Genomic DNA, 10,509 nt, shown 5'->3' with positions numbered 1-10,509 from the left:
GGCCACCACTCCCTTTCTGCAGGCTCCACAGCGCCAAGCTGAGCCCCTGGCACACAACCTACAGGGACCTGGGAGAATCCAAGCTGCTCAAGGGTCTCCCCTGCTGAGGCCTCCCCACACATCGACAGCCCCCAAGACCTGGTCTGACACCTTGAGCACCAGGATGCACGCTCATGCCCTTGGGCAATTTGTACTAGTTTGTCCTGAGTGATCGTGGACTCAAAGCAGGGCATTTCTTAGGAAACGTGACCCTGCTTTGAGGAGCTAAATGCACCGCTTTCTCACTGCGGGAGCACCCAGGAACCTGCAAGGAGCTGTGTGAGGACCAGCCCCCAACCCCCCCGCCCCCGCTGGCCCTCACATGGGCCCAGGCTGGCCTTGGTCCCCTGCTTCTCAGCTGCCTGCACAATCAGGGCCATTGCTCCAAGAGGGAGATGAGCACCAGTTTGGTGCTGAAGCCTGTGCAGAGAGAAGAGCATTATGAGTCAGGGAGGAGGAGGGAGGAAGACCCCTGGCTAGAAGCCTCGGGGCCCCCATGGCACTTAGAGAGGGTCCCCGGAGCAGGAGAGCTTCCAGGTGGCCCCAGGGAGGTGGAGAGCTTCCCTTCCACACATATATGGCTTTGCTGTCGGAAAAGAACCAACTTCCCGGCACAGCCAGTGGAAAGGGCAGGGTTGTCTCTGAGCTCAGTCCTAGGACCAACCAAGAGCCTCACCTGCAAGGACACGTGCCTGTGTTTCTCTAACATCCCGTCTCTGTGCAGCACCTGTTGGTCAGGGGCCAGGCAACTCCACTCTATCCCCGCGAAGTACACAGCCACGTACCCAAACAGCAGCCTCCTGCAACCATAAACCCTCTGACTGGGGCTGTCCGGGCAGGAAACGTGGAGGCCACATTAGAAACATTCAGAGAACCTATTCAGCTCTGGGAGTTAAGGCTTCTGTCTGTGTGGTCACTGCTGCACACCCAGGGCCTGACACAGAGGGGACACCCTACTACTCCCCAAGGCAGACACCATGAAGCCACCAGCGGGAGGGGGGTTCTCAACCTTGGCCTCATGCCTCTGCAGGCTCTCAGCGATCTGGGGAGGGGGCACCCCAGATATGCTGATGGCTGAGCCTCTGCCCTGGTCTGCTCCGGTTCTCAATTCCCAGCAGACAGGCCCAAGGCAGTGTGCACCGAGGAGGGGCTCACTGTTCTCGCCAGGATGGAGCCGGTGCTCGGGAAGGACGGGGACCCTGGAAGCTCGAGGGCTACAGAAGGCCCAGGGCAGCCTCCTTCTGCTTCAGCAAACCTCAGAAAGGAGTCAGCAGAGTCCTTCCTGGGGGGGAGGCTGCAAAGGGAGGGGCCAAACCTGGGCTTGCAGACTCCATCCCTATGACACGCCTGAAGGAATGGGGGTGACACGAGTGGGCCTAGGACTCCCTGCAAAGGGGCTCAGAACTGAAAAGCTGAGGCTGGGGCTGAAGGCAGCCAGCAGGCTGAAAGGAAGCGCTCACCTGGGGTCCAGGCATCAGGGGTGGCACCGCCCTTCGGGGCAGAAGCAGGAGCCCAAGCCTCGGGGGCATCCTCGTCCCTCAGAAGGACTGCCCAAGTCGAGAAGAGTCAGGAAAGGGTAAGATGTGAGGCAAGCACGTCGCAGCCACCCCAGCTGCCGGCCTCAGGTCCCAGGGAGAAGTGGCTCCCTGCATCTCACCCCCACGCCCCTGGACTTCCCAGGAGGACCTCCTGGACAACCCCCTGGAGTTCCTGCTGTGGAGCAGCTGGTTGGTGAGCTGGCATTGCTGCAGTTATGGTGTGGACCACAGCTGGAGCTCATGTTTGATCCCTGGCCCAGGAACTACCATATGCCACGAGTGTGGCCAAAAAAATGAAAATAAAATGTATTTTTAAAAGATGCCACCTTCACCCCAGAATTCCCTTCCCTCATTCCTTGATTTCTTTCTTTCTTTCTTTCTTTCTTTCTTTCTTTCTTTCTTTCTTTCTTTCTTTCTTTCTTTCTTTCTTTCTTTCTCTCTCTCTCTTTCTCTCTCTCTCTCTCTCTCTCTCTCTCCCTCCCTCCCTCCCTTCCTTCCTTCCTTCCTTTCTTTCTTTTTTCAGGGCTGTGGCATATGGAAATTCCCAGGCTAAATGTTGAATTGGAGTTGCAGCTGCCAGCCTGCGCCATAGCCACAGCCACGCCAGATCTGAGAGTGTCTGCAGCCTACACTGCAGTTCCTGGCAACGCGGGATCCTTAACCCACTGAGCCAGGAACTGAACACATACCACATGAATTCCTCTATTTTTCTGATTTCTTCAAGACTCACTATTTGTTTGTCTTTTTTCTTTTTCTTTTGTCTTTTTTGCCATTTCTTGGGCCACTCCCGCGGCATATGGAGGTTCCCAGGCTAGGGGTTGAATTGGAGCTGTAGCTTCCTGGCCTATGCCACAGCCACAGCAACTCGGGATCCGAGCTGTGTCTGCGACCTACACCATAGCTCACGGCAACGCTGAATCCTTAACCCACTGAGTGAGGCCAGGGATCGAACCTGAAACCCCATGGTTCCTAGTTGGATTTGTTAACCACTGAGCCACGACGGGAACTCCAAGACTCACTATTTGTTAACAAATGTGTTTTGCCTCTGTGGTTGGGGAAGTTATTTAAAAATAAACGAGGAGTTCCTGTCGTGGCTCAGTGGTTAATGAACCTGACTAGGAACCATGAGGTTGTGGGTTCGATCCCTGGTCTTGCTCAGTGGATTAAGGATCTGATGTTGCTATGAGCTGTGGTGTGGGTCGCAGACACAGCTCGGGTCCCGAGTTGCTATGGCTGTGGTGTAGGCCAGAGGCTACAGCTCCCATTGGACCCCTATCCTGGGAACCTCCATATGCTGCGGGTGCAGCCCTCAAAAAAAGACCAACAAGTAAATAAATAAATAAATCAAGACAAATTCTCTGGTGGCCTAGTAGGTAGACTCAGCACTGTCAGTACTGTGGCTCAGGTCACTGCTGTGATGTAGGTTCCATCCCTGGCCCAGGAATTCCCACATGCCACGGGCACAACCAAAATACATAATACATACATACAGACACACACACACACACACACGCAATACATTCTGCTCTGGCTAGGTGTTTGCAGAGCAGGCACAGGGCCCTGGTCTACAGCCCTTCCTCAATCGTTCCTTGAGTTTCTGTGTTTGAGTAGGGGTCTCTGAAGTGGGTCTTGAGCCTCCAAGGTGGCTGCTACTTTGTATAGTGGGTCCTGTTTAGGCATCAGTAAACAGAAAACCTGTGATTATGATTTCGTGAGGTGACATTTGGTAGGAGAGCCCTTTAAACATGAGTGTAATGGACTGCAGATGATTCGAGAGTCTTGGTGGGCCTCTGCCTCGATAGTGCACATTGCAAATGCACAGGACAACAGAACCACGCACTGCCAGCCTGCTCCCAAGCGCCGTCTGCCCAGGACCTATCTGGACAATTGCTGCTGCCCCAGCTGACAGGTCTCTGTCTTCCTCACCCTGACAAAGCAACTGGAATATCTCAAGGACACACAGCACCCTCCACGCGACGAGGGGGACGTTACACGGGCTTTGTTCATGTCCGGGAGGGCTCACCATCTGGTGGTGATAGGGAACTGCTTTTAGTTCTACGTTTGGAACCAGGATAGAAATCTTTGATCAAAGGGAGTTCCCGTCGTGGCGCAGTGGTTAACGAATCCAACTAGGAACCATGAGGTTGCGGGGTCAGTCCCTGGCCTTGCTCAGCGCATTAAGGATCTGGCGTTGCCGTGAGCTGTGGTGTAGGTCCTGAGTTGCTGTGGCTGTGGAATAGGCCGGGCAGCTACAGCTCCGATTAGACCCTAACCTGGGAACCTCCAAGCCGTGGGAGAGGCCCTAGAAAAGGCAAAAAGACAAAAAAAAAAAAAAAAAAGAAAAGAAAGAAAGAAGAAAGAAAAAGAAATCTTGGATCAGATAAAAACAGTGCTAGGTTGAAAAAAAAACAGGGGATCACGATAATAAAACAGACCAGGTTCTTTTCTGCTTTTTAGGCCTGCACCTGAGGCACATAGAAGTTCCCAGGCTAGGGGGTGAACTGGAGCTACAGCTGCAGGCCTACGCCACAGCCACAACAACGCGGGATCCGAACCACATCTGCTACCTACACCACAACTCATGGCAACACCAGATCCTTTACCCACTGAGCGAGGCCAGGGATCGAACCTGCATCCTCCTGGATACTAGTCGCGTTCATTTCCGCTGCACCACAACAGGAACTCCCAGAGCAGGGAGAAACGGCACCAACATCGATGGAGGTCAGGAAGGGCTTCCTGGGGAATCACATTTAACTGGGGCCCGAGGACCAGCAGGGGTCACTCTTCTCTCCGTTTTTCAGGGCTTGCGACACCTTGTCCCCCGGCTGACTACACTGCAGCCAGCATGGCTTAAGTGGGGCAAGGCCATTCTGGGGCGGTTCCCTTCACTCAGACGTTTCTCCTCGGGATCAGCAAGGCCTCTCGGCCATTAGGTTCAAAGGCTAACTCTCGCTCAGTGGGTTAAGGACCCGGCGTTGCCGTGAGCTGTGGTGTAGGTCGCAGACGCGGCTCAGATCCCTCGTTGCTGTGGCTCCGGTGGCTACAGCTGCGATTCGACCCCTAGCCTGGGAACCTCCATATACCACAGGAGTGGCCCAAGAAATGGCAAAATGACAACAACAAAAAAACCATCAAGGGCTCCTCTGCGGAGGGGGTTGGGGGTCGTCGAACAGGTACAGTGTGAGAGTGAAAGGGTGTGGGGCGGGCGCTCAGGGGCCGACAGGCCTGAGGCCGAGGGGGACGCATCCCCGGACAGAGCTGGTCCTCGCAGGCTCCCGTCAACTGCAGTCTCAGCTCGGGCAACCACTCGGGCTCCGGGGATGTGGCGCTCGGGGAAGGGAGCCGGAGGGAGGGAGCCTGTACCCTTTGGTTATCCAGACGCTCCCGAAGGCCCAAAACAGAGGGGAGGCGAAGGGCGGCGCCGGAAATAGCCTCTGCCAGGCTAGGGTCCGAGGACCGCGGCCCGCGAGCGCCCCGAGACCGGAGTCCCGGGACCCCGGGGCCGCCCCCAGAAAAGGGCGCCGGCGCCGCTTGGGAGGCTGGAGGGGCCGTGCCTTTCGACTTCCGGGGCGGGGCGGAGCCGTCGCTGGGGGCGGGGCGGGGCGGGGCGGGGCGTCTGGGTCGAACCCGCAGGTCCCGCGGGGCGAGCGGTCTCCAGCCGTCCCATGTTTGGACGCGGGGCCTCTTAACTCTGCTTGCAGCCCCGCGGAGCAGACGCGTTCACGGGAGAGCCAGAGCGTCTTCCCAGGCACCGGGTTCTGAGGCAGCGCCTCCTCCCTTTTCTTTTCTCTTTTTGGGCGAATCCTGGACGTAAGGAAGTCCTCCGCCTGGGATTGAACCCTCAACACAGCTGCTGCAAAGCGGGATAACCCGCTGCACCTTAGCTTGAACTCCTCTTTGTAACTTTGTATTTTGACATCATTATCAGTTGCAGCAAGTTGCAAAGGTAGTGAGTAGAGATTCACATATCCACCCACTTCACTCACTTTTTAAAAAAGCTCCTCCTGGGTCATGTCTTTGTTTTCTTTCTAGGGCCACACCTGCCGCACGTGGAGACGTTCCCAGGCTACAGGTGGAACTGACCTGAGCCATAGCCATGGCAGCAGGGGATTTGGAACACACCTGAGGTCTACACACAGCTCATGCTAGATCCTTAACCCACTGAGCCAGGCCAGGGTTGGAACCCAAGTCTTCATGGATACTAGTCAGGTTCATAACCTGCTGAACCACAGAGGTAACTCCAATGGGTCATGTGTTTCAAAATTTTTCTGACTGAGATTCACAGTAAAAAATGCTCCTCTTGTGGTGCAGTGGAAACAAATCCAACTAGGAACCATGAGGTTTCGGGTTCGATCCCTGGCCTTGATCAGTGGGTTTACGGATCCAGTGTTGCCATGTGCTGTGGTGTAGGTCGCAGACGCGGCTCGGATCTGGCATTGCTGTGGCTGTGGTGCAGGCTGGCAGCTATAGCTCCAATTCAACCCCTAGCCTGGGAACCTCCATATGCCGTGGGAGCGGCCCAAAGAAATAGCAAAAAGACCAAAAAATAAAAAATAAAAAAATAAATAAAAAATAAAAAGAATCTGACTGTAGCATCTTGGGTCATTTGGGAGGTGCAGGTTCGGATCCCTGGCCTGGGCAGTGGGTCAAAGCATCCAGTTGCAGCTGCAGCTTGGATTCGATCCCTGGTCTGGGAACTTCCATATGCTGGGTGTGGTCATTCAAACAACAACAACAAAGCTTTACACTGTGACAGAGCACAAGCTGACATCTACATAGGTAAGTGCTTACACATGTATTTTAAAAATTGTCCAAGAAAACTGGTTTTTTTTGGCTGTGCCTGTGGTGGAAGTTCCTGTGCCAGGGATGGAATCAGTACCATAGCAGTGACCCAAGCTGCAGGAGTGATAAGCTGGAACCTTAACCTGCTGGGCCACCAGGGGACACCTCCCATGTCTTAAAACTAAGTAGTTTTGGAGTTCCCTGGTAGCCTAGTGGTTAAGGACTAGGCATTGTCACTGCTGTGGTTCAGGTTTTATCTCTGGCCCAGGAACTTTGGCTCTCCACGAGTGTGCCCCCCCACCACAAAAAATGCAATGCAATGTGAAATGTTAAATATAATGTTTATTTTTTTATTTTTGCTTTTTAGGGCTGCACTCGTGGCATATGGAAGTTCCTAGGCTAGTGGTTGAATCAAAGCTGCAGCTGCAGGCCTATGCCACAGCAACTTGAAATCTGAGCTTTGTCTGTGACCTACACCACAGCTCATGGCAAGGATGGATCCTTAACCCACTGAGTGAGGCCAGGGATCGAAACCTGAAACCTCATGGTTACTAGTTGGGTTCGTTAACCACTGAGCCACTATGGGAACTCCAAAATGTTTTGTGGTTTTTTTTTGTCATTTCTTTGGGCCGCTCCCGCGGCATATGGAGGTTCCCAGGCTAGGGGTTGAATCGGAGCTATAGCCACTGGCCTACACCAGAGCCACAGCAACACGGGATCCGAGCCGCGTCTGCAACCTACACCACAGCTCACGGCAACGCCAGATCATTAACCCACTGAGCAAGGGCAGGGATCGAACCCGCAACCTCATGGTTCCTAGTCGGATTCGTTAACCACTGCGCCACGACAGGAACTCCCCCAAAATGTTTTTTTAAGTAAAATGTTTTTAAGTACAATTTTCTCATTTTAAAAAAGTGCAAAAGCAGGGGCTACACCTTTTTGAAAATAGAGGGCACATTAATTGTTAAAATCTACTAGGCCACACAAAAGGAACACCTGTATTGCAGGGAATCTACGAAGTTATCTGAAAATAAAACATTAAATTTAGATGTAGCTAGGGAGTTCCAAATGTGGCTCAGTGGGTTAAGAATCTGACTAGTATCCACAAGGATGCAGGTTCAAACGCACTTAGTGCGTTGAAAGTTCTGGGATTGCTGCAAGTTTCAGCATAGGTCGCAGGTGCAGCTCAGATCTGGGTTTATTGGGCTGTGGTGTAGGTGGACAGCTGCAGCTCTGATTTGATCCCTAGCCTGGGAAGTTCCATGTGCCTCAGGTGCAGCCCTGAAAAGGAAAAAAAAAAAATTTAGATGTAGTTAGTTAAAACAAATCTTATAAGTTTAGAAGCTAAATAGCAATCTACTAAACTCTTATGATAAAGAGAAAATTAAAAAAAAGTCACATAGAACACTAGAAGATAACTTGGAGTTGAAAGAAGTGAAAACACATTGCAGGATAGTTACAGGGAAACATACAATAATATAGATATATGTGCATCTAGTAGATGTTTACGTGTATATATACAACCTTCAGCATGTGTATTCACCTACTATAAGCATCTTGAAAGACCTGATTCTTTTTTTTTCTTTTTTTGGTATTTTGTTTTTTCAGGGCCGCACCCGCAGCACATGGAAATTCCCAGGTTAGGGGTCGAATTGGAGGTACAGCTGCCGGCCTTCACCACAGCCACAACAATGAGGATCCAAGTGTTGTTGCCACCTGCACCACAGCTCATGGCAACGCCGATCCTTAACGCACTGAGTGAGGCCAGGGATCAAACCCGCAACCTCATGCTTCCTAGTTGGACTATTTCCACTGCGCCACAACCGGACCTCCTCATTTTTGTTTGGATATACACATATACGTGAATTTCTCTTTACTCCAGTTTTACCCCGCATCCCTTCTCTCCTTGGAGATACTGGAGGCTTGGATCACCCCTTTCACAGTTTTTGGAGGTCTGAACACCTCCCAGAAATTTTTACGAGTTCCCATACACTTAAAAAAAAAAAAAAAAGCAAAAACCCTTCATTTTTAGTAGAAATCAAAGGAATTACAAATGCCTTCAGCATTCGGCATGACCTTTGTCAACAAACTGATGGTGCCCAGGACCTTGAAGCCTCCCAGGGCCCCCTCTGGTCATTCTCAGACCACCTGTCTGTCTGTGCCTGAGCTTGGCCACTTTCTGACTTCTACAGCCCTCGCAATTAAAAAAAATTTTTTTTGGTATTATAGTTGATTTGCATAGCCCTGGTGATTTTGTAGGCTCACTTTATACCCTTAGTGTGTATTCACGCGTTTAACCCTCTCAATAACCCTACGAAAGATGTGGGAGCAGAATGCTGTTATTTGCCTCAGGGCTGCTTATGCTGGGGGTGGGGAACCAAACCAACAAGACAGAAGAGGGTCATGGTTAATCGAGTTTGTACCAGTTACTTGTGTGTGTGTGTGTAACAAGAAACATTTAAGAGCAACTTTAAAAGGAAATATATAAATAACTTCTAGAGGAATTCCCTTGCGGTGCAGCAGTTAAAGGACCCAGCCTTGTCACTGCAGTGGTTCGCTCGGCTTGCTGCTGTGGTGCAGGTTTGATCCCTGGTCCTGGAACTTCCACATGCTGTGGGTTTGGGAAAAAAAAAAAAAAATTTAGGAGTCAAGTTTGAAACGCAGGGAAGAGATGACCTTGGACAGCATGAGAAGGTGCCCCAGCTGACCAGCATGAGCAAAGGCATCTGTGGGGAGGCCCTCATCTAGGGGCAGAGGCAGGTGGGCCCCTCTTGAAGGCCCAGTAAGGCTGCCTTCACCACCAACAGCTGACCCAGATCTGCAGAGCCCTGGCTGTGTGCCAGGCTCAGTGGCCTCACACGGCAGCCAACATTCAGGCCAGTGAGAACCAAGTCCCAGGTCTCTGGATCATGAGGGGTACAGCAGCCAGTACTCCCATCTCTACAAAGAGGATGCACCAGGAGGCATCATAAACATCAGACAGTATCCGCACACCCCCACCCCCGACCCCTGCCTGCCTTCCTGTGAGTCCACACCTGCTCCCTCTAGGTAGGTCTTTGGGAGGGGCCCACATGAGCAAGCTCCCTGGAGCAGCACCTCCCTGGGCTCAGGGCCCACAATGGGGCTCATAGCTGCCGGATACCCCTGGGGGCACCTGGATGGCACTGCTGCCCCTGTCTCATGTCAGACTGTGGCAGGACCCTAAACACATGCCTACAGTTGGTCTGGTCATCCTCTTTCTGGCTGCATCCACAGCTCTAGCACCCAGCTCAGGGCCAGAGGGAGCGTAGAGGGCCCTGCAAACCCCCCGCCTCCATCCCAGGGACTCCACAGCCGACAGGTCCAAGCACTATCCCACTCTCACCCTGCTTTTCTGGTCCTTCAGGCCTATTCCAAGCTGACCCCAGAACACCTCACCCTGCCCCAAGGAGGCCCAGTTGTCTGTCAGCTTCTGGCCCTGCATGGGCTGTGCTGCCTCCTGATACCCTATCCCTGCCAACCCCAGTCTGTTGCCTCTCTCAGGGCCTCATGCACCAGTCCCCTCTGATCCCCTGTGGCTTCAGCATGTGGCTACCAGGCCCCCCTTCCTTCTCTCTCCTGTCATTTTCTCCTGATGTCTATTTTGCCTCCATCTGCGCAGAGCCTGCCAGCAAACACACCACCTGAAGTCCTGGCTGCAAGCCTGTCTGCTCCCAGACCCCTCCCTGCCTCACTGGCGCAGGTCTCACCTGCACACCTGGAGCCTTGGTCACCAAGTTCTCCCTTTCTCCCTGCTGAGTTTTCACTCAGACTGGGGGTTCCACCTCCTTTTCTGCTTAACTCCAGGGACCCTCTCTGGAAGGACGCCTCCCACTTCTCCAGAAACCCTCTCCAGGAAGGATGTGCCCTACCCAATGGGGAAGACTTGCTCCTTATCTTCAAGTCAGACCCCCATCTCACCGCCCCAGCAGCTCCCTCTCAAGGCTCCAATCCCACCCACCTCTCCCCAGGCTCTGGACAGGTCACGTGTCGAGTCTCCGTGTCCCCAGCCATCCTTTCAGAAGCGTGACCCCGCCCACCTCTCCTTCCCAGCTATTGGGGATTCCCCACCCCACCCCCAAACGCTTTTTCCTCTCCTTTTCCTGGGCTGGCATCCCCTTCTCCATCTACC

The sequence above is a fragment of the Sus scrofa genome, chromosome 4 (genome assembly GCF_000003025.6).
Source record: "Sus scrofa isolate TJ Tabasco breed Duroc chromosome 4, Sscrofa11.1, whole genome shotgun sequence".
NCBI classification, from domain to species: Eukaryota; Metazoa; Chordata; class Mammalia; order Artiodactyla; family Suidae; genus Sus; species Sus scrofa.
The sequence above is the reverse complement of the archived record's forward strand: the minus strand, read 5'-3'. Positions refer to the sequence as shown.